The sequence below is a fragment of the Kogia breviceps genome, chromosome 4 (genome assembly GCF_026419965.1).
Source record: "Kogia breviceps isolate mKogBre1 chromosome 4, mKogBre1 haplotype 1, whole genome shotgun sequence".
NCBI lineage: Eukaryota > Metazoa > Chordata > Mammalia > Artiodactyla > Physeteridae > Kogia > Kogia breviceps.
This window is the reverse complement of record NC_081313.1, coordinates 150,601,826-150,615,853: the sequence shown is the minus strand read 5'-3', so window position 1 is coordinate 150,615,853 and position 14,028 is coordinate 150,601,826. Positions and strand designations below refer to the sequence as shown.

The window sequence follows — 14,028 nt, the reverse complement described above, 5'->3', positions numbered from 1 at the left end:
CCCATTTCTCTCCTCTTTCCGGCTCCTGGCAACCACTACTCTGCTTTCTCTGATGGGTTTGCTTATTTTGGAATTTCATATAAGTGGAATGATATAATATGTGCCTTTTGTGTCTGGCCTTTTTCACTTTGCATAATAACTTCAAGGTTCATCTGTGTGGTAGCAGGTATCAGTGCTTCATTCCTTTTTATGGCCAAATAACATTCCACTGTATGGATATACCACATTTGTTTATCATTCGTTGGACATCTGGGTTTTTTCCACCTCTTGGTATTTGTGAATAGTGCTGCTAATGAACATTCACGCGTATGTTTCTGTTAGAAGATGTGGGAAACGGTATTTTTAAGAGGTGCCCCGGGTGATTTAGCTGTGCCCCTAGACTTAATGAACTGTCAGAGGTTGGAAATGAAATGTTGTTAGTAATACTCCAGGGACTCAGTAATGCCAGAACTGACTTCCTAGCCCTGCTCCCCACAGGAGCTCGAGGGAGGGAACGGGGCCCCCAAACATTTGCCATAACCCCAGTGGGGAGCCCAGTAAGTGCTAAACTGGAGAATGAGACTAGCTCAGCATGGCCTCCTTCCCCAGTCTCCCCCTCCAAGTCCAGCCCTGGGTGGAGAGAAAGAGTGGGAGCAGCCCCTGCACAGTGTGCCCACCCAGGGGTGTGTGTGGCTGGCCTTCACCCACAGGACCACTGACCACTGCAAAATGTGGGCCAAAGAGTGCCTGACCACCAGCTGATTGGCCCACTTCTCCTGGGCAGGGGGTGGGAGTGGGCGTGGGGTCTGGTGAGGAAGGTGGGCAGATGTGGCCAAAGTACCCTTTCTCACAGAAAGCACTGACTCGGTGACGACCTTTCACTCTTTTTGGTGGTAGGACGCTTAGTTCATTTAGCCCAGTAAAAAACCCCATCATTTTATGTATTACAGAACAATCTTGTGCTGATTGAGCCGGTGGAGCTGGGGCTTAGCTCAGCCTGCCCTCATTCACAAGGAGCAGAGGTAGAAAGCTGACCTAGGTGAGGGATTCCTGGTGTGTGTGTGTGGAGTGGGGCTGGAGGGGCAAAGGGAGAGAGGAGGAGGGGAAGGGCACCTCCCGGGAGCCTATCAGAATCCTCTGCCTCTATGAGTTACTTATTGCAATGTAATCTTATATTTGGAAAGCCTTCATCCTTTGTCTCTCCCTTTCCTGCAAGAACAGCCACAGGGCCCGGGAGAGAGGAGAGGCAGAAGGGAGCAGGGGGAAAGTCTAGGCAGGTTGGAGAAATAGCATGTCATCTCAGGGACCCTCCGTCACTGGATTATATCCCTGCTTACTCACAGTTTCCTACACCCACCATTTCCCAGAGACGGAACAACGTATCTATATTCCATCCTCAGAGATGACCTGGAGAGAAGGAGCGAGACTACAGATGAGCCAACTCCACTGCCTGCCGCTCAGTTTGATGGCTTTTTCACTGTCTGCCTGGGTTCCCACAATGGGCTGGGAAGGGTGCAGAGTGCATGTGTTGGTGAGATCAAGTGGAGAGGATGGGCGGTGAGGAATGAGGGCCAGTGGGCACGCAGCTTTCCCATGGCATCAGGAGTTTGGGGCAGGCTTGTGCGGCTGAGAGGGGAGAGGTGAGCTTGTTGCTCTTGGACATAGATGTGGGCGGTGGACCTGAGGCTTTAGGCTGATGAGTCACCTCAGCTTCAGATTCATCCGTCCATCCATGTGTCAGGCTCCCTCTGCTCCGTCAGGCCTCGCTGTCTGTGGGGGTTGGCCACGAATGTGACGAGGCAGCCATGACATGGTGGCGAGGAACGGGATGGGGAGGGACCTGTCGGCAGCTCAGAGAGGCTTCCTGGTCGGTGAGCCCAGCCAAATCCAAAAGGGCAGAGAGAAGTGGGGCCAGTGCTCCAGGCGGGGGGACCTCATTGGGTGGGAGCATGGTGAGGATGGCTGGGGAGGGTGGACGAGAGGAGCATGATGTTTTAAAATATAACGTATTAGTAAAAAAGTTGAGGTATGGTAGGGCCAACAGATCAAGACAACTGCCATTGAAAAGATAGTTTGTTTCTCACAAATCCCAAGGGGAGGGGCCACACCACACCGTGGCGGGGGGCAAGGGGGGACTCTCGGGCACACGGGGAAGCATTAGGATCGGTTGGAGAGCAGAGGGCGGCAGGAACTGCAGTTTCTGCAGAAAGGAATGGCAAGGTAAGGTAAGCAGGCTTAGGATTGGCTGGTGCGAGTCATTTCAGTGGGCTCTGGGGCATAGGGGCTGCCCCTAGTTGTCTGGTACCTGACTGGTCCTGGAGTGATTAGGATGGAGGATGGTGGCCTGGAATTTAGGAGCCCTGATGAAGGAGGTGGCTCTGTGTGCTCTGGATTGATTGGTTTGCACTTGAAAACTGCACTTGTAGATGAGTTGTTTACTATCTCTAGGAACTGGCTAACGCTAGGAGGGACAGTCCCCCCAGGGTCAGCAAGGCCCAGAAGTCGAAGCATCAGAATCCAGAAAACAAAAGACCTGATTAACACACAGGGCTCCCCAGGAGACTGGGTGATGGTGGGAGAGAGGGAAGGACTGATTGAACTGATGATGGCTGTTCCTGAGCCTGCTTCATGACCTGCCCTGTCCAGGGTGCTGGGGACATGGCTCAGATCTGCTCTCAGACAGGTGCGCCCTGTGGCCACACAGTGTATACCCTGGATACCCTGGAGGCAGGGTCAGGCCAAGCACAGAGGGTCCCTCCAGGTGCCTCTACCCTGCAGGCTGGGCTTGTGGGCTCACCTTGCCCTCCTTGCCTGAGCCAGGGTCAGGGTCATGGGCGGGGTGCAGATCCAGCTGGGTCAGGATGGCTCCTGCGTCAGTGTGTCTTGGCAGGAAAGAGTCTTTCATGTGTCTCACATTCACCGGCGGTATCTTGGGGAAGCAATGCCCACCCTAAGTTTTCATGAGTTCAGAAGGACTGTTTCAGAAACATGTGCCACGGTGCTTATCCGGAGTACAGAGGCCTTGTGATGCCCCATGTTTTGCTGCACAGTTGAGAGCTGGTAGGTAGGCCTAGCAACAGGGACAGCCCACGGTCTGGGCATGGGAGTTTAAGCCCTAGGTCCCTCCCTCCCTCCTCACTGTGTGACCTTGAGCCATCCTTTACCCCTCGGGTGAGTCACCTAAGCGTCCAACTCAGTTATCCTCACATCCCAGGCTCCTGGCACGTGGTACCAGCTTGGGACATGCTGACGGGTGGAGAACGGAAACCCAGGATCACAGTGGTTCAGAAATGCTAAATGTGCACTTCCTGAAAAGAACAGTCTGCCTTTCAGGCTTTCAGACCAACCTGGCAGTGTTCCCAGCCCTGCTTAGGTGCACCAGCGCTCTCCGTGGTGCTTATCCTGAGAGGCAGCCCTCGTCAGGATTGTCCACGGGTACGTGCGGGCTCTGAACTCACTCATGACATGTGACTTTGTGCTTTTAAATGTTTAAACCTCTCTGTTGGATGAAATATTTGTAGGCATTTAAACATACGTTTATAAAGCATTTTAATAATATTAAACATGTTTCTTTTATAATAACACTGAGGCATCAGAGTATAAAATTGTTCATTTGGGATAATTGCACTCTTAAAAGAGTGCAAATGCTCATAGTCATCCAGGAGGAAATAAACCAAATATTAGAGGGACAGCTTCTGAGTGGTGGAATTAAGGGTGATGTTCCTGTCTTTCGGCTTTGCCTTGTTTTCATATTTTCTACAGTGTGCGTGTGTTGCCTCTGTGCATTTGGTTGGACCCCAGTCTGTGGAGGAAGTGATCCATCACACCATGGGCCTGTGGCGTGTCCTGAGTTGTCCCATGCCCAGCTCCCTATTTATTTGTTCAGTGGGGACAGGGGGACCACTATGTGGCCTCCTCCATCCCCCTGGCCCTTGGTTCCCATGCCCACCAGTGATTTAGAGGCTGGACCCCATCACAACCTTCAGAGGTGCCAGGACCCTTCCCATCCTCTTTGTCTTAGTCAACGGGGGCTGCTATAACAAAAAGCCAGAGACTAGGGTGGCTTAAACAACAGGCACTTATTCCTTACAGTTCTGGAGGCTGGAAATCCGAGATCAGGGTGTCGGCACGGTCGGATTCTGGTGAGGGTTGCAGACTGTCATCTTCTCTCCCTGTCCTCACATTTTGGAGAGGGAAATCATCTCTCTCTTGTCTTCTTTTAAAGGCACTAAGCTCATTCATGAGGGCTCCACCCTAATCACCTCCCAAAGGCGCCCCATTCTAATACCATCACGTTGGGGTTAGGCTTCAACATGTGAATTTTGGGGCACACGAATACTCAGTCCACAGCATTCCCCTGCCTGGGCCCTCCTCCTTTCCTACTAGCCCTCCCCTTGCTCCACCAGCTGAGGGGGACACTAGCAAGCATTTCTGTGGGTCTTTCCCTTCCCTGGTTGAGTGAGGGGAGCTCTGAGGTGAGAGCTGAGGTAACTGTGGCCCGGGAAGGATGTGAACAGCGTCACTGGTGACCTGGAGCCGGGCCTGCCGGACCCCAGGTAGCTCATGACTGTGCTTGTTGGCCATGTGCCCGGGTGCCCAGTCTGGTGGTGGTGGAGCCCTTGATCACTTGCCCAGAGCCCTGGAAGAAGAATCCAGGGAGTGGCAGCCTCTGCAGAGCCTCCTGTGGGCTCAGACTGGTGCAAAGGCAGGCCTGGGAGTGCTTCAGCTGGTTGGGAGAAGTGAGAGGCCTGTGTAAGGAAGAAGAGGCAAGGCGGGCTCCCAAGCAGGGATGTGCACAAATCTAGGAAGACAAGGGCCGATAACCGGAAGGGATACATGGGAGCAACGCGGGCATGGAGACGGGAACTTGGCTGCCCTGGAAATGGGCTCTGAGACAGAGATCTGATGGCAAGGTGTTTCCTGAGGAGCATGCTCAGTATCAACACCTGCAGAGAGAGAGAGTCATTGAACAGTGGTGTGGTCACAACGTAGGTTCAGCCTACCCTGCCCGGAGCTCCGGGCTGACCTTTCAGAGTTGTTCCCCACCTTGACCTCTGGCCATGGCTGTCCCCAGGAAAAGGGCATGACTCCAGCCTAGGCAGCTGTCTTTGGCTGAGGGCATTTCCTATAAAAGGACTCAACTGTCAGCCACGAGCAACAAGCAGCTCTCCACAGCTGGAGGAGTGAGCGTCTCTGTTCTGCAGGGGGATCCCTGCATTACTCCAGGGGTGGGGAAGGAAATGGAGCTAGGGCTTCTTTCGCAGAGGAGCTCCCAAAGACAGTGTAGTCTGTTCAGAGAGCAGTCAGCGCTCCGCTCCAGTGCCTGGTGTGGCAGTGGGGAATGGAGCAGGGTTGGTGTGTAGGAGCCAGGCCACAGGGCTAGTCTAAATCCTGCAGCAGTGGGGAACTCCAGAAGGTTTTGAGAAGGGAGCAGAGATGGGTTTACCATGAAGCTGACGATGTTTAAGCTTCGGGGCCCCATACTTGCATAAGCCCCTTCCAGGGCCCTGGGACAGGCCTCACAATGTGTTCACATGGTCATATATTTTCACTGACCATAATCGATTAGGATCACTCCTCCTTCCCCTCTGATACACTTCTCCTGTTGACATTAGAGGGGCCGTGGGTGCTTTGTGGCTTTGGCTAAGGATAAATTGGATTTGGGGTATATTTATTGGTTTATTTACATGGTTTTTAGTACCTTATGTGTACGGTTAGGTTGTTGTTTCTATCCAGGTGTAAGAATAGTTTCGAGAAATACTCCTACTGTCTCTGTGCCAACTCACCCAGGGTTGTTGAGGAATATGTGCTGTGTTCAGCACAGTGTCCTCAATTGATTGGAGAAAAAGGGCCTCACATATACTAGAGGTTGTGATATATCTATATTTGCAATAGTTCATTTTCTTTTGGGGTTTGTCTTATAGATGGGGCACTAACACAGATCCAACTTGGATACTTCTTTGGAAATGCTGAGTTTAATAAGATTGTTTGCTTATTTAAAAACTGTCCAGACCTCCAAACATACACATTACAAAACGCAAGGGGCACTAAAAATAATTTTCAAAGTCCAGGAGAGAAACCTGAATGCAGATGGGATGCAAAAAGTTTATTCAAAATGTTGATAAAGCTGTTACTAGTTTAACTGCAATTTTGAAATTTGTTTCAGAATGCTTCAATAAAGTAAGGGAGAAACGACAGACTTCTGATTTAGATATATGTATAAAGATACCTTCTTTTACCATTTTCAAATATATTTATTAAAGAAAATTCAGATAAAAATCAGTGGAAAATAAATAAAAGTTTAAAATGAGTAAAGAAATCAGTAGCAATAAATCTGACTTCAAAAATTTAATTATAACGAAAAAGGTTTTCAGATCAGACTAAAGCAGTCATTCATTAGGAGGAAGAGATAAATATCAAAGAGAAATAAGTAACAGGCTCTTGAAACGTTTGACAATGCAGTTAATGAAGAGGAGGGAATCAGATGAACACATTGGAAAAGCATTTAAACTTCTTTCTGATTTTGACGTGAAATGTTGACATCAAAGGCAATGTAAAGCTCAGAATATTGCCCCTACAATAAGAATGTTGACAGCAACAGTTACTGAGTTGCTAATCCAAAAAGCATTTTAAATCAGGCTCTGACCAAGAAAACCTGAAATACCCTGAAATCCATATCGGGAAGCACACTGGATAGCAAATTTGATCATCTACATGTTCACATAACATCACCAATAACTTCTCTAAATTACTGAAAATTAAAAAATATTTCTCTCAACCTTCTACGGCAGACTAGAGCACACATACCAACTCCACCTGCCACCTGTTTTATTTTCTCCTAACAGTTTCATTAAGATGTGACTCACATTTAATTTCACCCATTTAAAATGTACAAGTCAATGGTTTTCAGTATATTCACAGAGTTGTACAACCATCACAGCAATCAAATTTTAGAACATTTTTGTCACTCCAAAGAGAAGCCCCGTAACTGTTAGTAGTCACTCCGATTCATCCCCCCACCCCCTTAATCCTCGGCAATCACTAATCTACTTTCTGTCTCCTTAGATTTGCCTCTTCTGAACATTTCATACAAGTGGAATTGTACAAGGTGCATCCTTCTGTGACTGGCTTCATTCAGTTAGCGTAATGTTTCATGGTTCATTCAGGTTGTATTATGTGTCAGTACTTTATTCCTTTCCGTTGCTCTATAATAATTCATTGTATACATATACTATTTTTTATTTATCCATTTATTAGTTGATGGACATTTGAGCAGCTACCTCTTTTCAGCTATTATGAGAAATGCTGCTATGAACGTTCGTGTACAAGTTATTGCGTGGATGTATCATTTTTCTTGAATATGTGTCTAGGAGTGGAATTGTTGGCTCTTATAGTAACTCTATTTTTAACATTTTGAGAAACTGCCAAACTGGTTCCCAAAGGAGCTGTACCTTTTTACATTCCTACTAACAATTTCTCCACATCCTCACCAAAACTTATTACCTGTGTTTTTATTATAACCATCCCAGTGGATGTGGAGTGTTATCTCATCGTGGTTTTGAGCACCTTTTCATGGGCTTAATGGCAACTTGTATATATCCTTTTTGGATAAATGTCTATTCATTATCCTTTGCTTATTTTTTAATTGAGGTATCTTTTTATTATCAAGTTATAATCATTCTTTATGCATTCTGGGTACAAATCCCTTATCAGACTGCTCAGATATATGGTTTGCAAATATTTTCTCCCATTACGTGGGTTATCTTTTCACTTTCATGATCGTATCAGTTGATGTACAAAAGCTTTTAACTTTGGTGAAGTCCAATTTAGATATTCTTTCTTTTGTCACTCGTGTTTTGGTGTTGTAACTAAGAAACCATTGCCATTAGGTCAAGAAGATGTATTCCTGCTCTTGCTTTGGATCTATGATCCATTTTCAGTTAATATTTGTGTAAGGTGTGAGGAAGGAGTCCAGCATTATTCTTTTGCATGTGAATATCCAGTTGTCTCAGCACCATTTGTTGAAGAGGCTATTCTTTTTCCATTGAATCACTTGGTACCTTTGTTAAAAATCAGTTGATCATATGTAAAGGTTCTTTTAGGGATTCTGCATTCTGTTCCATGAATAATTTTGTCTGTCCTTATGGCAGGACCACACTGTCTTGATTATTGTAGTTTTGTGGTAAGCTTTGAAATAGGGAAGTCTGAGTCCTTCCACTTCGTTGTTTTTAAAGATTGTTTTGGCTATTTCTGATCCTTTGACATTTGATATGAATTTTAGGAGCTGTTTCTCAATTTCTGCAAAATTCCAGCGTAAGTGTAGCATTGAATCTACAGATCAATATGGGGAGTACAGGCATCCCTTGTTTTATTGGACTTTGCTTTATTGTGCTTTGCAGACATTACTACTTTTTTTTTTTTTTTTTTTTTACAAATTGAAAGTTTGTGGCAGCCCTGCATTACCAGTTGATGGTTAGCATTTTTTAGTGATAAAATATTTTAAATTAAGATATGTACATGTTTTAGTGATAAAATATTTTAAATTAAGATATGTACATTGTTTTTTTAAGACATAATGGCACACTTACTAGACTACAGTATAGTGTAAACATAACTTTTTTTTTTGTGTGTGTGGTACGCGGGCCTCTCACTGTTGTGGCCTCCCCCACTGCGGAGCACACGCTCCGGACGCGCAGGCTCAGCGGCCATGGCTCACGGGCCCAGCTGCTCCGCGGCATGTGGGATCTTCCCGGACCAAGGCACGAACCCGTGTCCCCTGCATCAGCAGGCGGACTCCCAACCACTGTGCCACCAGGGAAGCCCTAAACATAACTTTTATATGTACTGGGAAACCAAAAAAATTCATGTGACCCTCCTTATTTTGATATTTGCCTAATTGTGGTGGTCTGGAACCGAACCAGCAGTATCTCTTAGATATGACTGTGCTGCCATATTAAACTCTGATCCATGAACATGGGATGTCTTTCCATTTACTTAGATCTTCGGTTTCTTTCAACAATGTTTTGTAGTTTTCAGTGTACTAGTTTTGCATATTTTTCTTCAATTTATTCCTAAGGTTTTTTTCTGTTTCATTCTTTTTTTTGATGCTATTATAAATAGAATTGTTTTCTTTTTTTTAACTCAAAATACTTCTAATTTATTAGTTGAATTACAATGTTATGCTACTTACTGCTGTACAGCAAAGTGGCTCAGTTATACAAATATATATATGTATATATATATATTCTTTTTCATATTCTTTTCCATTATGGTTTATCACAGGATATTGAATATAGCTCTCTGTGCTATACAGTAGGACCTTGTTGTTTATCCATTCTATATATACCAGTGTGCATCTGCTAATCCCAAACTCCCAATCCAAACCTCTCCCACCCCCCTCCCCCTTGGCAACCACAAGTCTGTTCTCTATGTCCCTGATAGAATTGTTTTCTTAATTTCATTTACAGTTCATTCATTGATAGTTTATAGAAATACAATAGATTTTTGTATATTGACCTTGAATCCTGCAATCTCACTGAACTGTTAAAATTAACTTTAATATTTTTTAGTGGTTTCTGTAGGACTTGCTATATAGAAGGACATTTCATCTACAAATAGAGATAGTTTTACTTCTTCCTTTCCAACCTGGATGCCATTTACTTCTTTTTCTTGCCTAATTGTCCTGGCTAGAATGTTCAGTACAATGTTGACTAGAAGTGATGTGATCAGACACCCTTGTCTTGCTTCTGATTGGGGGAAAGCATTCATTCTTTTACCATTAAGCATGATGTTAGCTGGGGTATTTCACTGATGTCCTTTATCAGATTGAGGAACTTCTAGTCCTATCTTTTGAGTGCTTTTTTCAGGAAAGGTTGTTGGATTTTGCCAGTTTTATCTTCTGAGTCTCAAGGTAATCATACAATTTTTCCTTTATTCTGTTGATATGGTTTATTACATTGATTTATTTTCAGATGTTAAACCTTGAATTCCTAGGATAAATTTCACTTGGTAATGGTGTATAATCTTTTACTATGGATTTGATTTGCTAGAATTTTGTTGAAGAATTTTTAAGTTTTTTCATGAGATATTGTTCCGTAGTTTTTGTCTTTTGATATCTTTGATTTTTGTATTGGGGTAATATTAACCTCATAGAATGAATTGGGAAAATCTTCTCTTCCATTTTTTGAAAGAGTTTTTGAAGGATTGGTATTAATTTTTTAAAGCGTTTGGTAGAATTTATCATGAAGTCATCTGGCTTTGGCTATTTTTTGTGAGAAGTTTTAAATCACTAATTCAATCTCTTGTTATAGGTCTATTCAGATTTTTAGATCTTATCAAATCAGTTTTGGTAGTCTGTGTCTTTGTAGAAATTTGTCCATTTCCAGAACTCTCTGTCTTTTCATGTGGATTTGAATTATTCTCTGGTGTCACTTACTTTCAGCCTAAATAGCTCCCTTTAGTATTTCTTTTTTTACAGTTTTATTGGAGTATAGTTGATTTACAGTGTTGTGTTAGTTTCAGGTGCATAGCATAGTAATTCAGTTATGCATATACATATACTCATTCTTTCTCAGTTTCTCTTCCCATATAGTTTATCATAGAATATTGAGTAGAGTTCCCTGTGCTATACAGTAGGTCCTTGTTGGTTATCTATTTTATATATAGTAGTGTGTGTATGTTAATCCCAAACTCCTAATTTAGTATTTCTTATATGGCAGGTCTGCCAGCAATGAATTCTCCCAGTTTTTGTTTATCTGGGAATATTTTTATTTCACTTTCATTGTTGAGAGATAGTTTTGTTGGATATGATTCTTGGTTGACACCACTACCTCTGGCCTCCATTATTTCTGACTAAAGTCAGCTGTTAATCTTATTGGGCTTCCAGTGAGTCATTTTTCTTTTGACATTTTACCTTTGTCTTTCTATATTTGACTATACTGTGTCTGGGTGTGGATTTCTTTGCATTTACCTTACTTGGTTAAATTTTTTGGATGTGTATGTTAATGTTTTTAATCAAATTTTGGAAGTTTTCAACCATTATTTCTTTGAATATTTTCTACTCCTTTGTGTCCTCTCCTTCTGGCACTTTTACTGTGCACATTTCAGTGAACTTATGGTCTTCCATGTTTCTCAGAGGCTCTGTTCATTTTTCTTTATTTTTTCCCTCCTCTTCTCTTCAGATTGCATAATTTCTATTGATCTATATTCAAGTTCATGGAGTCTTCTGTCAGCTCAAATCTACTACTGAGCCCTCTAGTGAATTTTTCATTTGCTTTTGTACTTTTCAACTACAGAATTTTTTTCTTTTTGTTTGTGTTTTTTAGTTTCTATCTCTTTCCTGATGCCATTTGGTGAGGCATTGTTCTTTACACATGGTTTCCTTTTGTTCTTTGAACATATTTATAATAGCTATTTTGAAATTTTTGTCTGCTAATTCTAACATTTGGGACTCCTCAAAGGCAGCTTCTGTTGCCTCCTTACTTTCCTGTGTATAGATTTCACTTTCCTGTTTCTTTTCACGTCTCAGAAATTTTTGCTGAAACTGGACGTTTTAGATGATACATTGAAGAAACTCTGGACATTGATTCCCTTAGACCTTGTTGTGCTGTTGTTTGCTTATTTACCTATTTATTTCTTTAGTGACTTCGATGCACTGTTTCAATAAATTTTATTTGCCCTGCAGAATGCAGCTGCTGATATTGCCCCTCAGAGATCACAGCCTTGGGCATATGCATAGTTACCCTGGCCACACAGCTTCCCACCTCCACCCCCAGAACAGTGGGATTAGCCAGGTTCTCTTTGTCTCTTTCTTAGATCTTCCAGCTAAACTTTTGGCTGTTCTGCCTCTATTCGTATCACACCCAATTAGCTTTCACTAGCTGCTAGCTGATGCTGGGTTTTTTTTCGGTACACGGGTCTCTCACTGTTGTGGCCTCTCCCGTTGCAGAGCACAGGATCCAGACGCACAGGCTCAGCAACCATGGCTCACGGGTCTAGCCGCTCCGCGGCATGTGGGATCTTCCCAGACCAGGGCATGACCCCGTGTCCCCTGCATCAGCAGGTGGCCTCAACCACTGCGCCACCAGGGAAGCCCTGCTGTGTTGTTTTTGATACAGTTGCCCTGGGGTACAACTTGTCTACAGCCTGACCCTATTAGATTCTGGACCCTTCACAGAGGCAGGGTGTTACCAATATTTGACGCTTGCTCAGACTCCAGGAGGGCTCTTAGCTGTCTTTTCCCTGGTTACACTTCTAGTTGGTTTACCATTTTACTTGTTGCTTACTAGTATTGTGGAGCTACTGGCCTCCTCTTAGTTGCTCACTACCAAGATTTCTATTGTTTTTGACAATGCCCTTAGGCATGAACTTCCTCATGCTCTGTTCCAAATAAAGTTAGTCCTCTTAGGGTGAGCTATGGACCTCTCAGTTCTGCCTCTCCCTCTGGGAAGACTACTGCACCACTGCGCTGGAGCTAGCAGCAGGGTGGTCCACTTCCAGAGTGACACTCCTGGTCTACGAATAGGTCACTGGATAGAGATGGTAGATTCTAGTCTTCTTGGCTTTTCCCTTTCAGCATGGAACCTCTGCCCTACAAGCAAGCCAGAGAAGGGGCTACTGGAGTACTGTATTCTTGGTTTGCCATACCTGGGGTAGAGTCTCCAGTCTGGGAGTGAGGACTGGGTGGGCAAAGGGAGTTCCCTGACTGGAACAGATTTTCTGCAACACAGTGTTGGGAGGTATGGGAGATGCCAGTGGCCTGTCTTTCCCAGGGTGAAACTATAGTCCTAGACTGGGAGCTGAGGAGACAAAGACCTCTGTCTTTTAGGCAGTAAAGCCTCCATCAAACTGAGATGGGGAAGGAATGGGAGAGGGTTGTGGATCAAATGTATAGACTTTTACTATTCTTACCAAGATTTAGTAAATTTTCTCCATTTGTTGTATTGACCTTAGGACAATTTCCAGATACTTTATTTTTTTTTAATTGAAGTATAGTTGATTTACAATATTGTGTTAGTTTCAGGTTTACAGCAAAGTGATTCAGTTATATATATTCTTTTTCAGATTCTTTTCCATTATAGGTTATTACAAAATATTGAATATAGTTCCCATGCTATACAGTCAGTACTTGTTGTCCAGATAATTTAAATGGTTTTTTTTAGAAAATAATTTTCACCAGTTAAATAGTTGTTTTACTGAGGAGAGAGTTCACCAAGTTTCTTACAGCTCCAATCTAGAAGTTTCCATTTGCTGCCAACTTTTGTAAACAAAGTTTTATTGGAATGCAGCCATATCCATTATTTATATGTTGTCTGTAGTCACTTTCATGCTCTAATGGCAGAGTTGAATGGTTGAAATAGTGAGCATGTAGCCTGCAAAGACTAAAACAGTTACTATCTGGCCCTTACAGAAAAAGCTTGCTGAGGAATGACTGCATTATCTTTCTATCATCCCTATAGAATATAATCCTACAAAATTATTGTCATATGAAGAGGGCATGAAAGAGTATACAGTTAGAACTGCAGGAAATGTTGTGTCCATCAATCAATTTGAAAAAAATCATTGTTCTCTGTTTTTGGTGGTTTGTGGTATTTGTCAGTTTTTAATTTTTTTGTTTTATATTTTCTAATTCTAAATCAATATTCCATTTTATACCTAATTTAGTATTTTTAATTTTGCAATCTTCTTCAATGGGCCCTAAATTGTATAAGCTTCCTCTCTGGACCAGGAAGGGCAGCAGAGTGATAGATTCAAGTTGTAAACCCGAGTTTCCTCTACTCCAGTGTTCTACTTACTATATTCATGAATTTTTACCATGTCAACATATCACCTATCCTTTGTTTCCATATTTCTTTTAAATTGCTTTTTTTTTTACTTAAACAATAGACGTTACATGTCTCTAGAGTCACTGGCTTGATGTGCCGCTTACATCTTTATGAATGGCGCTGTGTGGGCACACCAAGCTGGGGGTTTCATCCTGCAGACACGGAGTGGGGTGGACTCTGGCTGCGGAGACAGAGTAGGCTGAACAAGGCACTGAGGATGGTGGGA

At 43.4% G+C, this 14,028-nt stretch overlaps 1 protein-coding gene across 2 annotated transcripts in view; it reads left to right on the top strand.

Moving 5' to 3' along the window:
* The window catches only part of ADAMTS2 (ADAM metallopeptidase with thrombospondin type 1 motif 2), a 230,715-nt gene that overhangs the window by 190,623 nt on the left and 26,064 nt on the right, over nucleotides 1–14,028 (top strand). The window lies entirely within an intron of this gene.